Here is a 25416-nt window from a genome sequence, read left to right on the forward strand (position 1 = left end):
ATTTGAGGCAGGGTTTCTCTGTGTAGCCCTGGGTGTCACTCTGTAGACTAGACTGGCCTCAAACTCAGAAATCTGTCTTCTTTCCTAAACTTTTAAAACGATGCCTTGCTGACTGTACTTGACTAAGATTACTATAGATAATGCAGCCACAGTTCCTGACCAGGTTGTCAGGAACTAGAATTAAGGAAACTGAATTGTGCCTTAGCTGTTTGCTTTATTTTATCTCAATGAAAGTTAAAAGACAGAAACCTTAGTTTCTCCTTGTGTCCTCAGGACTTCCTATTATTCCAAAACACATAGAGACCTAAGCAACTTCTCAGAAAAAGTAATGAATGGATGGTAACATCTTTATAGTTAAATTCTATACATTTCAAAGGTTTTTTTTAAAATTAAAATTGAAAAAACTGACTATAGTATAATTTTCAAAGTGATAATTCTTTCTCTCCCAGAGTCTGTTTTAGAAAACTTTCTGAAAACACATGGTGGTACTTCTTCCCTCTTTTAGCAGATTAATCTAGGCTACTTTGGGATTTATTAAATTTCACTCTTAGAAAAAAAATCGGTGAAGAGGAGGCCCACACAGGTGAATTATTCTGACAACATTTGGGAACAACAATGGAGCATATAAGTATCCATCCAGAGGATTTATAAGAAAATCTTTAGGTCATGATAACACACTTTTGACAATATAGGAAAAACAGCTGATATTTCTCAAAATTTTCTCATAAATATTACATTGAATATTTGTTTTGAGTTCAGGACTCAAAACTTAAGAGCAGAATAAGAAAAACTTGGAGCAAGCAACTAAAGTGATACACACATAGACTGTCTTCCTGTGCATGAGGACCAGCTCCTCATTCTTTCGGTGTCTACCGCAAATGTTTACTGTATTAAACTGATATTTAAACTGATATCCACATGATATTGTTGTCCTCACACAGCCTCTTGAGGACAACTAGGCCAGTCTGTAGTATGGATTCCCTCATTTACTGAGGATAAGGAGCTGGAGCATCCAGCACACTATAGTGAAGGCGTAAATCACAAATAATCCCACACCAGTTTGGAATTATGATTAATAGAATGGTTATTTATTTAAAGGGGAAAAACTTACAGATCACGGTCCCAGCCAACAGCCCTCTGCGCAATCAGGAAGGGAGCCTAGTCGCTGGAAGCAGAGCCGGAAGGCAGAGCACGAGTGGAGGGAAGTGGCTGCAGTTTTAAAAAGAGAGACCACGCCCCAATGGGCTGGTATCTCAGCTGCTATTGGCTGAAGGAGCGGAAGGAGCTCCCACAACACTAGAGCTACCCTGACTGTTCACAGAGGTCTTGCTTTTCTCAGAGCAGTTGGTTATACAAACAGAAGTTTAGGGCTTTGGAGTTCATGGATCAATTGCCAACAGTACAGCAAGAGAAAGGCTGCCTGCATGAGAGGATCATTGTATTTTAAAATGGTGTATCTTAATGAACAGCCCTGTTGCCCATTTTAGGGCATGAGTTTCTTCAGCAAACATCAGCATTCTTGTTCACATTCCTGTCTGGGTGACAGCTCACCTCACCTCATTTACTCAGACTCAGCAATGATCTCTAGAAAATCATCAATATACTCTGCTTTTTAAAATTCTCCAATATTTTACACTCTGAGTACAGTTTCTCCTCCTTCCACTCCTCCCAGTTCCTCTCCCCAATCTCCCTTCTCCCCCAGATCCATTCTTCCTCCATTTCCCTCCAAAAAGGGGAAGGCATCCCAGCGCTATCAACAGGACATGGCATAGCGAGTTACAATTAGACTAGGCACAAGGCCTCATATCAAGGCTGGACAAGGCAATTCAGTAGAAGTAAAAATCTGTTTCTCCTGCCTAATGTAAAGCAAAAGGAAAAAGCAAGCAAAATAGAAAACATACATCTCTTCATGGTTTACTGCCAATTTCTTACACCTTAATTATAATTGTAATTTTTTTTTATTGTTTGTGAATTTCAGACACGTTTATAATGACTTTTGATACAGGTATCCCCATTTCCTCTGCTCCATTTCTTCTGCCACTCCCACAAGTTTACCTCCAAACTTCATGTGCTGTTTTCTTAAATATGGAATCCACTTGGTGCTGCTGTATGTACATGCATGTATGACCACTTTAGATGTGGGTAATCTTCCAAGGGTCATATCTCTGAGGAAAACTGACACGTTTCCTCTCTGCTGCCATCAATTACGAACTCCAAAGCTAGTAGTAGGACTTAGTGAACGCCTCCAACCACGCTGGGCTGTTGACTGACCTGATTGGTGCAGATACTATGTATGTAGTCAGAGCCACTGCTTAGTTCATGTGTGCAGTGGTCTAGTTATGTCAGGAAAGTACTGTTTAGCTCCAGAAATCTACTACCTCTAGCTGTCACCATCTTTCTCTTTCCTTTTCCTCAGTGACCTCTGACATTTGGAGTGGGGAATATGCTCTATATTTTGTCATTAATTCTTTGCATGCTGACCAGTTGTAGCATCTGTAGTAACTGCTATCTAGTACTGCAAAAGAATTGTCTCCAATGAAGGCTGAGAGATGCAGTAATCCATAGATATTAAGTTTAGAACTTTGGGGGCAGTTTGGTTCTACTTCCAATTAGTGGGATAATAGTAATAGGTTCTATCCTAGGATCTGTGACCTAGACAACTAGGAAGTTTGATCCAGGTAAGTTTTCAAGTTAGTACAAGTTCAATTTCTGCTTGTTCTATGCCTGAAGAATGTGGTGCTTTAAGTCCTTACTGTCAAGACTTAGAGAGTAACTAATAACAAGGGCAATAGCCTGTAATATTTGGGGGATCTATGGAACCCCAGTGATCAATAACTCAATAAAAGATATTTAATACTCAGCACTAGGCAGTTTTGCTTCATAGCCTATGCTGTCCCGAAGATGCATTGTCTACCCATCATAAGGCAATTCAATTTAGACTGCATGTATACTATATGTTATATCGTAATATATCTAAGACATATGTTTATGTATAGACATATTTATATGCATACATACATGTTCATATATTTTATGGACTATCTACAATTGTAAGTTTCCATATGGCTTTTTTAGGGACTTTTAGTGCTGTTTATGCCCCTTCAGACTCCCCCCTCTACCCTACCCTCCAGTCCCTCTCCCCAGGGAGCCATCCCAGTTTAATGTTTCCATTTCCACTTTCATACGACTCGTGTTCCATCCTCATCCCTCAAAATTCCTTGAATGGATTTACACCAATTTCCTGACTTCTACAGGTACTCCAATATAAGCATACTTACTAAAAAATTCTGATTGACAATCAACGTAGCAAAGATAACTTGTGTTATCTCTTTCTTGGTCTGGTTGACCTCATTCAAAATTATTTCCAGATCTATTCATTCATCTGAATATTTATGTGCAGCTGAAAAGTATTCCACTGTTAATATGTAGTGGATTTTGATGATTGATTCATCTAGAATGTTACCTGAGTATTGTCAATAAAGCAGCAATAAACATGGATGAAAATAACTCTGCAGAAAGATATCAAACCCTTCAGGAATGTGCCGAATAACAGTATAGCTGGTAATATGGTGCATCTGTCTCCTCTTATTTTGAGAAGTTTCCTCATTGATTTATATAGTAGTTGTACCAGTTTGTACTCCCATCAAGAATGAATAAATGTTCTTCTTGCACATCCATGCCAGCATTCACTGTCATTTTAATTTTTAATCTTAGTTATTCTGATTGGAACAAGATCTGAAAATAGCTAGTAGAGCATCTTATACAACTGCTGCCATTCAAATGGTTTAGTTACTTATAAAAGAATAAAATTAGATCTTTATCTCTGACCTTTTGTGAAACTCAAATGCAAATGACTCCAATATAAGACCTTAAACACAGAATCAGCTGGAGGAAAACACCATCAATTATATTTGAACTCATAGGTAAATTAAAAGGCTTGATGAGAAAGGTCCTCAGTATTATAGGTATTAAGAAAAACAATTGATAAACGGGACCTCATGAAGCTACATAATTTCTGTTCAAGAAATTACATCTCATCAGAGTGAAGATTATGCCTAGAGAATAGGGAAAATAATCTTACTAGTTATATCTCTGACTGGGGGTTAACATATAGAATATATTATACAAATATGCAGAAAATTGAAAAGAAACATAACACCAACAAATAGAACCCAATCAAAAATAGGTGCTGGAACTAGGCAGAGCATTCTTTTTTGTTTGTTTGTTTTTGTTTTTTGCTTTCATTTTGTCTTATGAGACAGGGTTTCTCTGTAACTTTGGGGGCAGTCTTGGAACTAGCTTTTGTAGACCAGGTTGGCCTCCAACTCACTAAGATCCACCTGCCTTTGCCTCCTGAGTGCTGGGATTAAAGGCATGCACCACCACCACCTAGCTTTAGACAGAGTATTATTTTTTATCTTTTGGTTTTTCGAGACAGGGTTTCTCTGCAGCTTTTAGAGCCTGTCCTGGAGCTAGCTCTTGTAGACCAGGCTGGTCTCGAACTCACAGAGATCCGCCTGCCTCTGCCTCCCAAGTGCTGGGATTAAAGGCATGTGCCACCACCGCCCGGCTATTTTTTTTTATCTATTTTAAAAAGAAAACAAACTATATATTTTTTCATTATACATACCAATACAAGTTTCCACTCCCTCCCTTCCTTCCATTCCTTCCACATACCCTCCCACCCCATCCCCATCCACTCCTCAGAGAGGGTAAGGCACATTGCTTTGGGGGAGGTCCAAGGCTCTCCCTACTATATCTAGGCTGAGCAAGGTATCCAAAGAAAATAGTTTCTAAAAAAGTCAGTACATGGAGTAGGGATAAATCCTGGTGCTACTGCTAGTGGCCCTGCAGTCTGCCCAACTTTACAACTGTCATTCACATTCAGAGGGACTAGTTTGGTCCTACTCTTGTTCCTTCCCAGTCTGGCTGGAGTTGGTGAGCTCCCATTTATAGCTCAGGTAGACTGTTTCAGTGGGTGAACCCATCATGGTCTTGACTTCTTTGCTCATATTCTCACTCCTCCCAGTCTTCAACTGGACTTTGGGAGCTCAGCCCAGTGCTCTCCAGTGCGAGTCTCTGCCTCTGTTTCCATCAGTTGCTGGATGAAAGTTCTATGGTGATATTTAAGATATTCATCAGTCTGACTAGAGGGCAAGGTGAGTGGAGGTCAGAGGTTGACACTGGATGTCTTCCATAGTCACTGCCCTCTTTATTTACTGAGACAGGATATCTTGCTCAACCCAGAACTCATCTATTAAGCCAGTCAAACTAACATCTGCAGAACATTTCACCAAAAACATAAAATAATAGACATATTTCTCAGCACCACACTGAACATTCTCCAAAACCGCCCATGTACTTAGTCACAAAGCAAGTCTCACTAGATAAAATAAAATTGAAATAACACTCTGTCCTATTTAACCACCGAGGACTAAAGATGGATTGCAACACAGAAGAAGCAACAGAAAACCTTTTACCACATGGAAACTGAATAACTCCTTAATGAATGATCACTGGGTCAAGACAGAAATAAAAAAAATAAATGAAAGACTTCCTAGTATTCAATGAAAACAAATGCACAACAAACCTAAACTTATGGGACACAATAAAAGCAGCACTGAGAGGAAAGTCATTAACACTAAGTGCTTTTATAAAGAAATTGCAGAGATCCCATACTAGCAACTTAACAGCACACTTGAAATCTCTAGAACAAAAAGAAGTAAACACACCCAAGAGAATTACAAGACAGGAAATATTAGAGGGCTGAAATCAATAAAATGGAGACAAAAAGAACAATATGAAGAATCAATGAAGCAAAGAGTTGGTTGTTTGAGAAAAAATCAACATCATAAACAAACACTTATTTAAACTTACTAAATGATAAAGAAAGAATATTCAGATCAATAAAATCATAAATAAAAAGGGGATATAAAATATATAGAAATCCAAAGAGTAACTTGATCGTACTTTAAAACCTGTACTTAACAAAACTAGAATATCTAAAAAAAGGACAATTTTCTCAACAGATACCACTTGCCAAACATAAGTCAAGATCATGCAAACAATTTAAATAGACCTATAATGCCTAAGGAAATAGCAACAGTCATTAAAAGACTCCCAATCCAGAAAAAAAAAGCAGAGTGCCAGATGCTTTATGCACAGAATTTTAGAAGACTTTGAAAAAAGAGATACTCCCAACACCCCTTAAATTATTCCATGAAATACAACCAGAAGGAACATTGCCAAATTTATTTTATGAGGCCACAGTAACCCAATCCACAGCAAGACTTACCAGATAAAAAGAGAATTACAGACCGATTTCCCTTATGGGAAATCCCTTATGGGTATAAAAATAATCAGTATAGTACTCAAAAACCGAATGCAAGAACACATCCAAAAAATTTTCCACCATGATCAAGTAGGCTCCATCACAGAAATATAGGGTTGTTCAACATACCATATAAAAATCAATCAATGTAATACACCATATAAACAAAATTCAACATCCATTCATGATAAAGGTCCTGGAGAGATCATGATACAAGGAACATACCTAAACATAATAAAAGCAATATAATGAAGCCAACATGAAATTAAATGGAGAGATTTTTTTTTTTGAAGCAAGCACAAGTCTTTATTTCTGCTTGGGGTGGATGGGGATGGGGGAGGAGGGGAAGGATCCTGTGACTGATGATGGACAAACTAGTGCAAAATGCAAGTCCATCATATTTTATGATTATCTTTGTGATGAAGGACTTCAGTCACAGTACGAAGGATAAGGCACGTGTAGCATACTGTCTGATCTCAGGATTACAACTCAGAGTTGCTGTTATTGAATAGTCAGGTAGTGGTGACATCAGTAATAATGTGACTCCTGGAAATTAGTTTTAAATGCAAAGCAACAGTTGATTAAAATTGTTTCTTCTGTGGAAAAACATAAGAATTAATTAATCATCAGTAATTGGCCTCTTATGTTATTAATGCTCCTCTGAAGCAATTATTTTTATTGTTCTATTGTCGAATAACACTCAGGAATTAGATATTGGTGTATAAACCTGGTAGATCAACAGAATGACAGAGAAACAGTCAGGTAACCCTGCCTCCCCACAGGTCTCAAAATGGGCTGCAAAACTTTCTAAGCCCTTCCCTATTCCCTCCTGCGTCTCTCTGTCCTAGTCTGGATCTTCAAAAAAAAAAAAAAAAAAACCCATGGTTAATTCTGGCCAGCTAAATGTCGACTTCGCCCCATGACTCAAGGTTTAACTTTATTGACAGTCTTGAGAGTATTAGAGTGTGATATCCCACAATAGCCCTCTCCAGTGGAAACCAAGAAAAGAAAGTTGTCTTTAAAAAACAATGCTGTTTGTCCAGGTCTTGGTAGAACACACCTTTAATTCAAGCACTTGTGAGACAGAGGCAGGAAGTTCTCCATGAGTTTGAGGTCAGCCAAGACTGTACAGAGAAAACTTGTCTCGAAAAACCAGAAATAAATAAATAAGCAAATAAAGAAATACCAACAACGAACAAAAATAAAACAGCACAATCACTCAAAAGCAAAACAAAACATTGCTAGTGGATTTCAGAGATAAATTGTTTCCACAAAGCTTCTTGCACACTCTTGCGCCTTGCAAACCCTTTACCATATCCCACTGACAAACAACAAGGTGCTCTGCCCAGCACAGGGGTGGCCTGCTTGGTCATCTGAGGCATGCAGCCCAATTGATTCCAGCAATAAGGAATCCACCTGACTCTCCTTTCTACACGGGGAGAAAAGCAGCTTGAGAACATGAAAGGAAGCGGTGGTCTGGAAAGTAATAAGGGTAAATTGGGCTGAGAGCAAGGAGTGCAACTACCCACGGCCTGTTTGTTATTGCAGGGAAGCATGTGACTGGCAGTATTTCCTGGAGAAATACTTCATTCTTGTTTTCTTTCACTGCGATTTTCTTCCCTTTGCACGTAACTTTTTCAGTATTGCCTGTCTCCATCTTTCTTGCTTAGCTTCAAAATAGTCATTAAAAATGAAGCTGAAAGGTTCGCTTTTTCTTTTGGTCAGATAGCTTGTCATTAAAAATGAAGCTAAGAGGTTTGCTTTTTCTTTTGGTCAGACAGTTTGTTAAGGGTTTGTTCATATTTGTGTCTGTTGTATGAGGATATAATTTCTTTTCAAGGATGAAAGCAAACCGTCTCTCTTTAGCCTGTATGTACAGTGTGTACTGTTTGGATCATGGTTTTTATTCTCATTCTGAACCCCTAGAAGCGACATTATGAGTAAAAAAAGAACAGTGTTTGGTAAATGATATGAATTCTGAAGCATTAAGTACTTGGCACAGCTTGATCCAAACCCACCAAAGGAATCTATTTCATCTGTGTCGTTCCGTTTTGATGACGGGATAATTCAGAGTAGCTGCAGAAACCTTGTTGCGCTGTAAGAGCACAGCCTTGCACACATTTGTGAAGGACAGCCTCCACATAGGAGGCTCCAGAAACCACTTACTGTCCATTGTCTAGTCTCCTTCAGTGCATTAGAATATTATGCTAGAAGGTAGATTGTCAATCATTCTTCATGCGGTTTTCGTTCTTTAAGCTTTACAAGGAGGGGGTTACAGAATCAGAGGACTTTAGAGAAGCTAAGTGAGGTTGAGCCAGCCTTTGAGGGCCTTAGCTATGGAAACCAGAGAGAGTCCTTGGGCTATCAGGGTTGCTATGATACGGTGTGAGTTTGGACCTTGGCATGTCCCACTGTGGGTGATGACCACGGGGGTGGTGGGTGACAGAATACACAATGCATAGAGAGCTGAGTGTGGAGTTTTATTAAAAGGAAGGGAAGAGAATGAGAGAGAGAGAGAGAGAGAGAGAGAGAGAGAGAGAGAGAGAGAGAGAGAGAGAGAGAGAGAGAGAGAGACAGAGAGAGGGAGAGAGAAAAGAAGAGAAAGGGAGAGAGAGGGTGAGAGAGGCAGAAACCAGCCTCTTCAGAAGAATGGAGGCTGGGGTGGGGAGAGAGATTGGGAGTGGGCAGAGCTTGTCTCTTAAAGGGTCCTTTGCACTTCCATACATCAGGGAACTGTTTGCCATATGCAGAGGGGTGCCAGGGTCCCAAGTGGCAGGGCCAAGGTGTGCCTGGATACTAAAAAGGATATAAAAAAGGAGCTGCAATATCAAAATTTTCCCATTTGTTTTTTCTTGTTATTAATAATATTGTTATCTATTTAAAAATTTCTATTTAAAAATTGCTTCCTTGTCATTTAACTGGTTTGCTCCTTCATCCCCACAGTCCCCCATCTGGACAAAAAGCCAATATCCCCTCCAGGACTTGAGGAAATGTTCCTTACTTTTTAAAAGGAAGCATTCTCCTTGTCTCTGACAAAAGGGACTCTCTTTCATTAATATTTATCTGCTGTGCCTATGCCAGCTTCTATGCTCCTTCAATCCCTACTCACAAGTATCAGCTTTTCACTTTAAAGTCTCTACTCCAGTTTATAGGTTCACCTCCTCTCAGGTACCTTCCCTCCCTTAAAATCCTTAAAAAGACCCCTCACCCCTTCTCTCCCAAGAAACAGTCCTGGAGATTTGGAAAATTTTTTCTCTTTTCACCCACTGAGTGGCTATTTCAATTTCTTTGCTGTCCATTTCATTCACCATGTAATATGGGCTTGCCTGCAAAAGTGTTTTATTAAAACATTAATTTTGAAGGAGATATTTTGGTATCACTAATGTACATGCAGATCTTAATACATCAAAGTATATGAATGTTTAAGTTGAGCTAATTGCAGGAGTTGGACTGGGTAATAAGGTGTTATGTTCGCTAATGCCTTTAGTAGTTAACACTGGAATTTGCTGGAATTGTTCTAGGAAATCATAGTGAACACCTAGCCAAGAGGCCCAATGTCCATAAAAGCTTTGGGACAAGTGTCATGAGTTGACACCATAGTTAAACTTTGATATGATTTTGATGTCAAACTTAAGTTTAGCACGTAACAGCCCTCTAATTATCAAAAGCATGGATTCTTATCAAAGTCTGAGGATGTGATTTTTTACAACTAACGTGCTCTGTTAATTATCATAATTTTTAAGATTTAGAACATATCTGGAGGTGGCATTTAAGCTAGTCTTACCTATTTTTGTGCTGTAGACAAGGCAGATTGAAAATCTATCCCACACAGGCTAAGAGACTGGATACGAAAACAGAATCCAACATTTTGCTGTTTACAAGAAACACACCTCAACCACAAAGACAGACACCTACTCAGAGTAAAGGGTTGGGAAAAGGTTTATCAAGCAAATGGCCCTAAGAAACAAGCGGGTGTGGCCATACTAATTTCCAACAAAGTTGACTTCAAACTAAAATCAATCAGAAGAGATGGAAAGGGACACTTTATACTCATAACAGGAAAAATCCATCAGAATGAAGTCTCAATCCTGAATATCTATGCCCCTAATATAAAAGCTCCCACTTATGTAAAAGAAACACTTCTAGAACTCAAGGCAGCCATCAAACCACACACACTAATAGTTGGAGACTTCAACACTCCTCTCTCATCAATGGACAGGTCAATCAGACAGAAACCTAACAGAGAATTGAAAGACTTAATGGAGGTAATGAACCAAATGGACTTAACAGACATCTATAGAACATTCCACCCAAATAGGAAAGAATATACCTTCTTCTCTGCGGCTCATGGAACCTTTTCGAAAATTGACCATATACTTGGTAACAAAGCAAACTTCCACAGTTACAAAAAAATATTAGTAACCACCTGTGTCTTATCGGATCACCATGGATTAAAATTAGAATTCAACAACAATGTTACCCCCAGAAAGCCCACAAACTCATGGAAACTGAACAGTCAACTACTGACCCACACCTGGGTCAAGGAAGAAATAAAGAAAGAAATTAAAGTCTTTCTTGAATTTAATGAAAACAAAGACACAACATACTCAAACCTATGGGACACAATGAAAGCAGTGCTAAGAGGAAAGTTCATAGCACTAAGTGCCCACTTAAAGAAAACGGAGAAAGCACTCATTGGTGACTTAACAGCACACCTGAAAGCTCTGGAAAAAAAAGAAGCAGACTCACCTAGGAGAAGTAGAAGACTGGAAATAATCAAACTGAGGGCAAAAATCAACAAAATAGAAACACAGAAAACAATCCAAAGAATCAATGAAACAAGAAGCTGGTTCTTGGAGAAAATCAACAAGATTGACAAACCCTTAGCCAAACTAATCAAACGGCAGAGGGAGAACACGCAAATTATTAAGATCAGAAATGAAAAGGGGGACATAACCACAGACACAGAGGAAATTCAGAGAATCATTAGATCTTACTACAAAAGCCTGTATGCCACAAAATTGGAAAATGAAAATCTATCCCATATCAGTGATAAGTTATTTGTAAAAAAATATATGTAATCATCTTTTAAATGTTTGATTCTACATAAGTAAAAAAGAGCACCCATAGACTGGAGGAAAACTCTAGGGTAACAGAGGGGAAAAGATGATGAGAAAATAATTTGAAGTATGAAAACATGTGGAAGTTGCAGCAGGAAAACCATGGGAGGTGTGGAGGGAGGGAGTGATAGACAAATAGAAAAGACAGAAAGTCTTCTAAGCAAAGTATTTCAATGTTGTTTTCTTGATGACTAAACATTGTGAGAGTACAATATAGCAAAAGGATTGCTATTAATTTCTATGCTTATTTTATATTATGGTCATCAGTTGAAAAAGGTTAAATTCACGTTTGTTTATGCAGAAAATCATTTCTCAAAATCCATTTGATTGAGGATTTCTGTTTGGCGTGGCTTTAAGAAAAACACAAAATATACCAAGCTATACATTTATACATTGCTGTGGTTTGAACTCTTCATTATTCCTCAAAGACCCCAGTAGTATAAATTGTTGGTTACCAGCTACTGGGAAATGGTGGAGCCTTTAGGATCTAGGGAATATTAGAGATCTCAGGTAATAGAAGTATGTGATTGAGGGAAAAATAGAATCATGGTCTCCTTGTGTCAATCTATGGCCATCAGAGAGTAACTCCGTGACACCAAACAAAAAATGGTGCTTAGCAACAGGCCCCAAAGCAATGTAGCCACCAAAAATGAGATAAATGATCCAAACAGGGATAAGTCTTAATCTTTATACATTCATGATATCATTGTTATATGTTCATGATATATTGTTAGAAAAAAGATTGATTAACATACCTCTTTTTGAAGAAGTTATTTTTCTGTGGTTTGCATATATTAAATGATTGTGATATAAATTCTCTGTTTTTTATTGCGCACTCTCTGTTATACTTCTGATGGTTGTATTAATACACACACTGTCTTTATTTTCTGTTTTAGTAGTCGTGTACTAGATATTGAGTCAATTATAAACGAAGAAGTGAGCCTCTTATGTTTGGGAGGTTGGAAAGAATGAGTGGCCTGTGGTAAAGAACTTATTTTTGCCCTGTAGTAAAAATTTGACTTGAATTTCTTCCGTTGCCATGATTCTGCACTTTTGTTGCATTTACGTAAGTAGACAGTATACAGTAAGAGGAGCAAGTCTGCTTTCCTGGTCTGAATGCTCAAACACTGTGTTCTGAAGTTTACCTGTGGGTCATTGAACCATCTTTGTTTCTCAAAGGCTTCAAGTCCACGTACCATCCTCAGTTTATCTGGGGGCGGGGAGAGAGCGTCTAACACATGAGTTTTGGGAACTCACACTCAAATCTGTCAGCATCCAAAATTTCTTCACAGAATCTTCCTAAAACTGAACTCTGGAAGCCATGGATTAATGAATCTCTCAAACTCATCAGAGAAGCTTTCATTTGTATTAGGTAATAATTAATACACCAACTGGCCAAAGTACATAGAATAAGAGATTTTAGAATTCTCAGATCTAAATACGTTTCATACCCCTTTCTCCTAAGGTTCAGGAATCGTTGGAAAAGGGAACAGTAAGAGCGTTAGAGCAGAGCTGGCAGAAAATTTGTCGAATCACAACAGGTCAATATCATAATGATAGCATACAAATGAACAATAAACATGCAATTTGTCAAATCACAATTTTCTTAAACTGTTCTAATCAAAAGACAAGAAAAGGTTTCTGTGACGGGTGAGTTAGGAGTCTTTTTTTTCTCTCCTTTAGTCCATCTGGCTTACAGCTTTTAGGTTTCAAAGATAAGTCTGAGTAGTTCCAGTCTCTGAGCAGCAGCCTTAAAAACCTTTAGGCTATTCGTCTCATTTCTGAAGAGGGGCTTTGGTCACTATTTGTTACTAGTCTTTTTTCCCCAGAGGAGAAATTTGAGGCCTTAGTTTTCAGGTCTTTTATTTTAAGAGAAGATTGAATATCATACTGGCAAAATGAGTCCTGTGTCCCAAGATAGAGTGTGGCTAAACCGTCAAACATTCAGTCAGCATTCCTGGGTCAGCTCCAAAGCAAACAAGACACACCAAGGTCTGGAAGTTTGTGCAGTAGGTCCACCAAGAAACTAGGAATCTCCAGTCATCACCATGATCTTTCTTTCCTTCTCAGACTGCAGCATGATGGACTTAGAATGTCAGGAACACAGATTTAGGAACCTCGTTTTGACTCTTCTGTGGATGCATCAGCGACTGCCATATTACTAGGGCTGAAATCCTTCTGCTGTGCACATCGAACCAGATATTTTGGAAGTCATTGTGTTTCACCATCCTCCTGTGAAAAAACACAGACATATCCTCGACCACATATTAATGCAGGGTCGGGACCTTTCCATAATCCAGTGCAAGAGTCTTTCTACCTTGCGTTAGTGAAGGTCACCTTGGTGCCACCATGCCAAAATCTATCCATGGCAGACTGCTCATTAAATCCACATTTAAGATGATTAGAGTTAAAAGGGCATGATTTAAGGAATTATGTGGTGGCTCAGGGTAAAACACTCCCAATTTTATCTTTTGAAGTTGTATTGTATGGGTGCATTATTTGTATGCTTTTTTAGAGCTAGCATTTGTTTAGCAGCTTCTGTGAGCTTCCTGGGGGGAGTTAGAATCATTACTCTCCTTAATAATCTCATTGAGGGGCTCATGATCCCCTGTAAGCAACAATAAATAGGACCATAGCCGTTGGATATTTTATTTAAAATTTGCAAGCTGTCTTTCTAAACCAAGCTGCAAGTCTTTCTAGCTGACAGGCTCTAAATTGCTCATTTACATTTTCACAGACACCTGTCTGGGCTGGGCGAAGCTTTGCTGCAGCTGGTTTGCCACTCTAGGGCAGCTAGCTGCTTTATTTTGCAGCTTGGCTGTTTGCCAGGGACCTTGGAAAAGGCAGCAAGGTCCCTTATTGTCTGTTGTGCCTGTGCTGGGCACAGGCCACCCTCGGCAGTCCCGCCACAGACCGGGAGCAGCCGACAGATTTTTACGTGTAACTGAGGTTCCTAGGTGCCAGGCAACGACGTTGCTATGAGACCGCCGTGTCCATAAGCTTAGGCTGGTATAGCCGCACGGTTCTTTTTACCATTACTTTTTTATTTTAAACCTTGTAATGGTTAATGCTCTGGACTCTGAATCCAGCAATCTGAGTTTGTATCTCGGTGGAGCCTGTTTCTTGAGGAAGAGACCTGGTCCGTCACGCTCATCAACTCAGACCATGAAACCCAATATAAATGGGCTGCCAGCGCATGCTTCAGCATTGCCGGGCCATGTTTCATTTTGTTCAATCACAAAATTAGAAGAATTACTATCAGGGTACGCTGTCTAACCATTTTCTGCCAAGCAGTCTGGATGCTGGCTGTGGGAAACCAAGTCCTCCAAACTTTCCTGTCTGCTGCCTTTCCTAGCTCATCAGCAGCCACAATCTCAGTGGCAGCCCCGATGCCCCACACTTCTTTCGTTCTTTTCAGTTCCCTTCCCCACAGTCTTTTACTTTCCAGTCTACTAATACGCATATATGTTTTGTCAAAATTACTACTAAATATTTCACTTTTTACCGCTGCTTTATTTCAAAATGTTGCTTCTTTTATACACAATTTAAGAAAGGAAAGCTTTATTGTGACTCACAACGTCAGAAATTTTTACCAATAGATTCTTGGCTCCATTGATTCTTCACCACGCGGAAGCAGAACTTCATGGAGAGAAGACGGCGTGGTTGACTAGGAGAAAGAAAGAGGGTTTAGGGCTCAAGTTTATCTTTTAAAGGCACACTCATGACCTGCTGCCTTCAGCAAGGCTCTGCTCCTCAGCCTTTTCTTACTACCTTCTAGATTTCTACCTACTACCTTCACCAAGCCCTAAGAAATGAGATCACACACTCCATACCTCCATCTGTACAGACTATTTCATATTCAATCTATAGCACTCAATTTGTATTCTGTGAGTTTGCCCTATGGAATGTTTTATTTCAAGAATACTTTGCATGGGAGAGAAGGGGTCATTTTCTTGGAACTACCTAATAATTACATCATTGGAAAACAGAAACAATTTTTAGTTCTAATCTTACTGTTCTACTTATTCAAATCTTATTATTAACTTATTGTCTTATTGTCCTGACTTCTGTAAGGCTCCCTAATGGCAGTGGTGATTAAAGAATATTAGTGGAGAAAAATCATTAATTTTTACCTTGGACCTACTATTTCTTGCATGTAGTTCTTATTCTCTCAAAGAAGTGTTAGGTTTTTATTGAATTATATGTATCTTCTCCCATGCCATTGGACTTTTCAGTGTCAAGACTAATGAAATGTTATTTTATTAAATATTGAATTATTATTTTAATTTTATTATTTGAAAGTCAAACAAGCCTTTTATTCCACACAGTGTGGTACACAGTACTTTTTGTTGTTGGATTTCCTGTTGGTATTTTGTATAAAGGTACAAGTCTATATTCACAACAGACATGGATCCCCATGTTTCCTACGACAGTCTGATTTTACTTCAAAAGTAGTGCTAGTCTTAGGGAAGAAGCTAAGAAACCAATCTTTTGTTTCCATTTTCTGTGGGAGATGTAGAGATTTTATTTTAATTTTTTAGTCATTTGATAGACTGTCCCAAAGGTAAACATTTTTGAAGATGAATTACTACAGTTTCCTATTTATTTGTGTCTACTTAATATAGCTATCATAAAATAAGTATATGTTCTCTATTAGTTGTATTGCATGGACTATTTTAAAAAATGATTTTACCTAAATCATCAAACTTATGGGAATATTCTCAACACATACTACCTTGGTATCCTTTGATCTAATGGAGTAATAAGCCTGCATTATATCTAACATTAGAAATTTCTTCTCTTCATCATTGGGTAACCTACCCACAGGATCATTGTGTTAGCTAGTTTTAGAGTCATTCGGAAGAGGGAGCTCCAATTGAAAAATGTTCCCATCAGATTGACTTTTGTGCAGGCCTGTGGAGCAATTACTTATTTAGCAATGAGGGATTTCCCAACTGATTGTGGGAGGTGGTATTCCTAGGCAGGTGATGCCCAGGTGAATAATAAGCAAACAAACGGAGAAAGTCAGCAATCAGCACTTCTACCTTGTATCTGCATCACTTCCTGCCTCTGTCTGGGTTCTTGTTCTGTTTGAGTTCCTGCCCTAACTTCCCTCAGTGACAGAACTAAAAAATGCTTTACCTCTGGAGGCAGAGGCAGACAGATCTCCGTGAGTATGAGGCCAGGCTGGTCTATAAGAGCTGGCTCCAGGACAGCCAGAGCTACACAGAGAAACCTTTTCTCAAAAACAAATAAACAAACAAAAAACCAACCAACCAACCAACCAACCAACCAACCAACCAACCAACCAAACAACCAACCCAAACCAAAACAAAAAAAGTTTTACCTCACAGGTACTTTGGTTCACTAGAAGCCCTAACTAAGACTATCATGGATCTTTTTTTTTTTTTTTTCAAAACACGTGATGTTGATTTTATTCCAACTACTATTTTCCTGTTTTCTGCTCTACTGATTTTGGCTTTAAATTTTGTAATCACTTTTCCTAAGTTTCTTTAGACTCATGTGGCTTGTCTCTCTGTAATTTTCCCAGGTGCACATTTTCGTACCACTTTATGTTATTCTTTGGTAATCAATGCATTTTCATGCTGTAATTTTCCATCTAACAACTATATTTCACTATCTTTAGATCAGCTGCATGCATGTTTCCTTTTTTTTTGCTCCATGTATTATTTTATAGTGTCTGGATGGGAAAAACAAGGGTATTCTTTGCCAAACACTGAGGAAAATGCATCTATATTTCTGTTACAGAGATAATTTGAGAATTCCAAGTGATCTGAAGGCATGCTTTTAATATTTCCAAAATATATCACTATTTTCTTCCATGAGATGGTCTGCTTTGGTGAGTGTTCCACAGGAACGAGAATAGAGTGGTTGCATTTTTCACTAGCACCTTCCATGTCAATGACGTCTTCCCCGTGTCAGACTTGTGGATTTTTAGTTGTGAAAAGAGAGTGCAATTGTGAAAAACAGCTCATTTGTCTAATAGGATTTTAGGAAGCTTCATAAGTTTTCATGTCAGGTATTTATATTTTTAAAGTTAATTAATTAATTTAAAAGCAACGTTTTCTCATATTACATAACAATCCCAGTTACCACGTCCCCCCCCTTAACCCCCTCTCCACTCTTCAGCAAAGGTAAGGCTTTCCATGGCAAGTCAATGAGGTCTGGCACATTGCTTTCAGGCAGGACCAAGGCCCTCCCTCCTATATCTAGGCCGAGCAAGGGATCTCTCGAAAGGGTGTTCAATAATTGACCTTCAGAAAAATCCCTGCTTATTTCTAATAATTTTCCTTTCTAATGAATCTTTGAATTCATTACATCCATGTCAGCTTTTTTTTTTTTGATTCAAAGAAGTGAGGGCATTTCATTATTCAAACCTTTTTAATGATATCCTATCACATTAATTTATGTAAAGTGATTTTTTTTTATAATTTATCACTGAGGTTTTGTTTGACAATTTGAGTTTGATCTTCTTTACGCCTGTTGTTTACTTAAAAATTTTATATCATCCAAGCACCAAATGATTATTGAATGTCTGCAGTCATATCTGCTGTCCTTATGGCAACTTGCCATACATTGCTTTGGGTCCTTTTTTTACTGTTTCCAACTTCTCAAGTTTTGAACACACATTTAAAAAAATGATTCAATGTTTTCTCCCTTCCCTAGCATACCAATAAAATTTATTGTTTATAAAGGTTTAATGGATTTGCTAGAGATTCTAATTTATGCTTGCAATAATTTAAGAGGATGAAATATCATTGACTTGCAGATCTTGTACTGCACAGCAGTATCCCCTTCCTCATACATGTTCCTCAAGATCCATATTGTTCTTTTTACTTCTTTGTATACTGTTGTCTCCTATTGAATTGCAAAAGTTTTTTTTTTAACCTGGAATTATATTGGAATAGAACAAGGGATAAGGAGAAAGTATGGTAGACCTCCTTGCCTTGTTGGCTCATTTTTATTTTTTCCTTGTCTTCTTCCTTTCCCACCTGACCATCTTATAATACACTGTATAAGACAAGTGTTCCATGCTCAATTCAGTCTCTTCTTTTCCCAATTTGATTTTTGCACCCCCCCCTTCCTAGTGATATGTTTGTCTTTGACTCACCTTTAAAGTAAGAATTTCCTTGCTACAAAACCACAAATTTTAGATTGCTTTTCTTAAAAAAAAAAAAGACGACATACACCACGTGCCAATAGTGGTGTGCACTACTGTGTGAAAAACTAAACAAAACATGAACTTTACCCTTGTTCACAATGACAAGGGCCTCCGCCATCTCCACTCACAGCTGTTTCCAAGACTTTCCTTTTGCTTAGCTTGTGAGATTTTAAAAACTGCCCAAGTGTGAATTTTGTTTTTCTCTCACTTTGCTGTGCATGTGCCTGCAGCTCTGTTTGTCAGCAATTGTGAACAGCTCCCAGATATTTGGGCCAATATCTTTTTACTTATTTAAAATCACTTACTCTCTCAACTACAAGCTTTTGGTATGTGGTCATAAGCGCATTTCTTTGCAGGGTTTGGGTCTGTCATATCTTTTGATTACTTCTTATATTGTTGTTTGTGAATCTAGCCTTTAATGGCTAATCCATTTCTCTAGCACAGTCTTTTGATTATTTATTAAAATTTGATTCTGTGCAACAGTTAACTATTTATACTCCCATGCTGTCCAGCTTCTCTAGAGGAATTCCAACCTTTGGTCCACCAGAGTCTCCTCCAGTTGGGTTTTCCTTACCTGTTCTCTCTATCTGCCCGTCTCTCCAATTTAGAGAGGCAAAGGCTCTGATATCTCATTTCTGAGATGATCCAAAGGTCATTGAATCTACTGTGACTCATTATTCTTGTAAGGGTGGAAGTGATTTCTAAACTTTATGCATGTTACAGCTAAGAAAAGAAGCTGCGCTATTTAATTATTTATTTATTAAGTAATATTTCACATAAACATCTACCAGACAGAGCATCTAACTGCTAATGTAATGAGTTTATTTTATTTTATATTTTTTTTATCTAAAAAATTGTCTCTTTAGTTATTTAGTTACTTTTCATTTTTTTATTTTTGAGATTAAAAAAATATCATTTCTTTCTTCTCTTTCTTCCATCCAAATCATCTCATATAAGCTTCTTTATTCTTTTTCAAACATATAACCTACTTTTATTAAATTTGTTACATGAATATATATATGTGTGTGTATGTATGTATGTATGTATATATGTATATACACACATTACCTTTTCAGTATGATTAATGTTCCTTGAATGTTTGTCTTAAGGGTTGACCATTTGCTATTGGATAGCCAATTAGTATGTTCTTCCCTGGAGAAGACTATCCTCCTGCCCTCAGCCTTCTGTGGTTTCCTTTAGTTCTTGGTGTAGGGTTGAGGCCCTCCTGTCTTTCCCTGTTCACATTAGTATGTCCATTGGTTTCTTCCTCATTAAGCACATGTTTAGATAGTCATGTTGGTGAGACTTTATGAGTGCAGCTTCTGACATCACTAGCAGACACAGTCTCACTACTCCCTGCTCCCCTGGCTCTTGCAATCTTCTTCCCACTCTTCTGCATATTCTCTTAAGCTGAAGGTACTGGAGTCTTGCACATGTACTTATTCATTGAGACTGAACTCCACGACGCTGCATTTTGACTGATTGCAGTTCTCTGTAATGTTCTCCATCTGCTTCAAAAAGATGTTTCTTTGATGAGGACTACACTGGTCTGTGGGTATAAGGATGAATATGTATAATGTAATTAAATATTATGCTAGTTATATAAATTTCAACTGTGCACTCTTCTACAAGATCTGTGACTTACCTAGCCTAATGTTTTTGGCTAGGTTTTGAATCCCAGACATTCTTTCTTGTTGAATCAGTCATAAGTCTTACTAGAGAGCTCTTGGTACTGCCAAGGTGGTATTCATGTCTCTAATGCACCCATAGGACTATTTTGTAAAGCTGTATAATGTAGCGGTTCATAAGCAACATAGCTGGTTGGGAGTATTGGCTATCTCCTTCACTGGAAGCTTGCCTGGTGCCTTCTGGTACCATGAAAGCTAATACTCAGGTAGAAAACACTCAGGTCTGTACCAGATCAGGTCCTCTGGCACCTGTACAATGTGTATGGTGTCTGCTGAGCTAAAGAATTAACTTCCACATCTTGTAGGCAATCAGAGGCAATACTAATAGGGTGTATGGTTTTGAAGTCTCTCGAAAAACTGTGATTAACAGCACAGAAAAAGGATTCTTATGCCTGGTTTGGAGTTTTTGTTAGGTGGTCTTCAGATTGTGGAGGAAGCACTGTCAGCCCAGATAAGAAAAATTCATTTAATCTTTATACATGTAATTATACACAGACTTAAGATTTGGGGAAGGTAAATAGTTGGTAGTATAATCCTGTATAACCTTTCCCTATAGACCTAGAGTTACTTCACCCTCCTCCCTCCTTTTAGATTTACCTTCCTCTTTACTCCCTAATTGAAGATCATTTCCCCCCATTTCCCAGATAGATCACCTGTACCCTTATATTTCCTCCTCTATTTCTCCTCCACCCCTTTACCTTGCAATGATCCCTTTGTACTTTCCTGGTTTCTGTAGTTACTCCATGCTGTGTATACACCTCTAAAGTTTGGAGTACGAGACTCTGATGAGAGAGACTATGTGACATTTGTCCTTCTGTGTTGGGTTATTTCCCTCACTATGATCTTTTCTGGTTCCGTTTACCTGCATAGTTTATTATTTCATTTTTCTTTACATCTGAGTAGCATTTCTGTAGACTCTATGTACCCCATTTTCATGATCCATTCAGTCATGGAAGTAAATTTAGGTTGTTTCCCTTTCCCAGCTGCTATGAATTGAGCAGCAAGGAAAATGTTTGTGTAAGATCTGTGGAATAGGATGTTGAGTCCTTGGAGGATATGCCAAGGAGCAGTATAACTGTGGTTTTTAATGGCAACATTTATACTTTGCTTTCTGAGTATATTCTAACTGTAAAATCTAAATGTTTTAAGTGTAAAATGTGTATATATCAACCAATATTCTCTTGGTTCTTAGGACCAGAATCTAGGGATTCACCTATGGCTAATTAAACCTTTCTTTCATTGTACTTGCCAAGCTTTAAGATAAATATGTATCTATTTGCTAAAAACATATGTATATAATGTATACATATGCATTATTTATATTCAAAATTAAATCTTATAATAATTAATAATGTAGTGAATAATGTCATGACATTTTTAGCTTAAAAATAAATTATAGAAGGAAATAAAATAACTTGAATGCCCACATGCTGTCAATACAATTTTGTAGCAAATTTATAATTTTTCAATCTAATGCATTTGTTGTTATTGATGATCTCTATAAAGGGTAATCCCTGCTTTTATGACCTTTCAGTATGAAAAGGTTCTGAATACTTCTGTGATATTCTAGGGGGAAAGTAGCTAGTGTATTTTGTATATAGGCATAACATTGACATTAATTCCACAATATTTTAATACATTAAAGCAAAAAACCATGAATGTCTGAATTCCCAAATTTAAAAGGTTGCCTAATGGGACAGCAAAAAACATTGTAAATCATATGTAAACATGTACAGCTGAGACTGATTTCTTTCAATGAGGACATGAAACTACTAATGATTAATGATTCATGGTCCATAATTGCTACTCATGCATTTTATATTTTATATTTAATTCTGTACTACATATATAACAGCCTTTTGTTATTACGTGAATGCAATTCTGAGATGAACTCAAGAGAATACTAGATTATCTGAATTCAAACATTACTCTAGTGGATTGTTGTGAGAGGACTCATTTCCCTTGCCAACCATTGTGTCTCTAACCACAGAGGTGTGAATGACCTATATCTCAAGTATACATTTTATATAATATCAACCTAGAAACTGCATGAATATGAACACACAAATTACTCTAAATGTAAAACCAAGTTAATATTATTTATGGCATCATGTTATTTAAAATAAAACTAGATTTTGTGCAAATGATAGGTAGATTTCCATCTTGGGTTTGTGAAAATACAGAATTTTATCAAATATTTCAAAGGATATAAACACAACTTAAAAACAAGATTGATTTTGTGCTGTTTGATAATATAATGTAAATATAAATGGCAAGGTTAAAAAATTAATCAACCATATTAGCAGCCAAATTGCATAAATACAGTGTTGACTTCTTTCATGATCAAAGTCGTTGTCTTTCTGCTTTCTTGGGAACTGTGTAACAAACTTCAACATGTTGCTTCTCCCTGACAATATATGAACATTTTTTCATAAACTTAATGTTGTTAAATCTATTATTTGTAAAGTACAGTGAAAGGATAAGCTAACACAATTTGATTTTAAAAATATATAAACTGATCTAATGAACAAACATTAAAGCCTATCTATCTCTAATAATAAGTTTCATTATGGTACACACCATGTTTTATTATATACTGACCTCCTTATTCTCTTCTTTTGGTCCCTTCCACCTCTTCTTTCTAGATTGTGTTTTAGACTGATTCCACAAGTCATCAGGGAGTGGTCATGATAGAGTAAAATTCATAATAGCCAGGAAGTGGAGAAAGTACAATGCTGGTTCTCAGCTGGCCTCTTCCTTTATTTATTTTATCCACGTATTTCATCTAGGACATCATTCCATAGTTATACCAACACTCAGGTCACTTCTTCCTTTACTTAGTAAATCCAGTCTGGAGCAGACACACACCTACCCATATGGAGTTCCCACTATTCCCAGTGTCATCATAATCAACTGTGGAAGCTCATGCCTTTTCATCAAAATCTGGGTATTTCTTCTTTATCACAGTTGTTGACTGGGATTTGAATTGATTTTCAAAAATCCCCATTGCCAGATACATGCTAAGTTCCATTTTCTCTACATAAGTATATGCATCTGGTATTAAAGGCCGGAGAGCAGGCATTGTATTGGGCTGATTTCCCAGCAGAGATACCTTGTAGTCAAGCCTCTCTCTGATTATACCATGTCATCAGTAATACTGACCAAGCTATTAGTGTCACAGAAAATATGCAAATCCAGAAAATATGATTCAGAACTCTTATCTCTTGCTGTTTATTGAGATCCATTCTAAAGAAAAGTAAAATATTTAGTCTTATGGCTCTATTTTTCTGTTTCCTGATTGTTTTCTACATAACAGTCCTGAGCAAGTTTGACGTTAGTACATGCAGTTATGGTCAAAACCAACAGGTTTTTCTCATGCGTGTATTTCTAAAGCTGAAATTGATAATGAACAAGGCAAAAATGACAAGCTGTGCTCTACAATAAACTACTCATTTTCTCCAGAAATGTCAACAACTTCAATGAGTGCAAATGTTTGATGGTTATATTTTTACAATATTAAAAGAAGTCCAGAAACTTTACTTTCATTCAAAAGTATTAGATTACCCATTATTCTTTCATTTTCAATTTTAATATGAGCTCATCACTTTCTAGAATATTTTCTTTGTCCATTTTTATTGTGATAATCAAGAAAGTCATTCAAATCAGGCAGTTCTGTTGTCTGAGCAACATATTTCCTCTCAGTGTTGATCCCATTACAGACAGGAGTTCATTTAGCCATACAGAGTCTTGTGGATTATGTTCTCTAATGGATGCTTGGGAGCCTATCAGATATGAGGAATGAGTATCACATGTAAAGAAATAGCTCTCTATAGAACAGCATATGGAAGAGAATGAGGTGGGATGGCATGGATCCAGGGAAATGATTATTTCTTGAACGCTGAACATTCCTGAAACAAGCATTTAGATGATATGTGTTATGCACAGAAATACACACATCCCACAGATTTATGTTCTAGAAGGAGAAAAAGAAGATCAAGGAAAACTCGGGGTGATAATTATTCCCCAACAAAAATATTCTGTTTCCTTTTGAGGTAAGTCATAGGTCATAATGATGTTTATTCATATATGTCTAGCATATACTTATTCATCCACACCCATGTATGACCATGTGCTTGAGGGTGTGTGTGTGTGTGTGTGTGTGTGTGTGTGTGTGTGCATGCATTTAGTTTCATGCTAGTTGTCCCCACATCAATTGATCTAATTTAGAAAATACTTCAAAGATATGGCAAGAGGCTTGAATATAGTGAATCTAGAAACTTCCAAATTGATGATCTTAGCCATCAAAGTTGACCTTTTAACATAACCTTTCACCTCTTGTCCACATAGGCTTAAGGATATTTCATAAAGCATAATACATTTGATTTAACTTTAAAGGTCTGCAGAGTCTATAATAGGTCTGAGATCCTTCAAAATTCCAAAGTCTAAATTTCTTTTGAAAGTCAAGGCAATGTCTTAAACTGTGAGGTAATAGAAAATAAAAATCAGTTATATTCTTCCGACATACAATGGCACCTCCAAAAGCAAAGAATGGGGTACCATCAAGCAATGACTGAACCAAGGTAAAATAAAGTTCAATATGACTAACAGGAAAAACTACAGCTCCCTGCAGGTACCGGGATTGTGATGGAATCAGTTGTTCTCCAAAGTCTTGAAAAGACTCTCCCTTCCAGCTTTACAGCCTGCAGCACACATTGTCTCTCTCCCAGGCTGGCACCTTTCGTTCACCAACCACTTCTGGCCAGACAGACATTTTCGAATCTCCACTTCCACTTCCTTCACCTTCCCAGCTTTATATAATGATTCTTTGAAACTTTCTTCTAGAGATTCCAATATTGTCATCTATTTCCTGCCTTCAGTATGTTTCTAGAACCTCCATTACAAACCCCATTCTTTCATTTTTCATGCCAGAACAATATGACACTCCTGTCATGTTTTGCTGCCAGGCTGCGGTGCAGCACGGTTCCCTTAGCTTTTTTTTTTTTTTTTTTTTTTGGCAAGGCAGCTGTTTGGGGGATGCTTTGGGTGTCCTTCTTATTTCAGCAACACTTCTGTGAAATGAGTTTCCAATCTCAG

Source organism: Arvicola amphibius, chromosome 11 (genome assembly GCF_903992535.2).
Source record: "Arvicola amphibius chromosome 11, mArvAmp1.2, whole genome shotgun sequence".
Classification (NCBI taxonomy): domain Eukaryota; kingdom Metazoa; phylum Chordata; class Mammalia; order Rodentia; family Cricetidae; genus Arvicola; species Arvicola amphibius.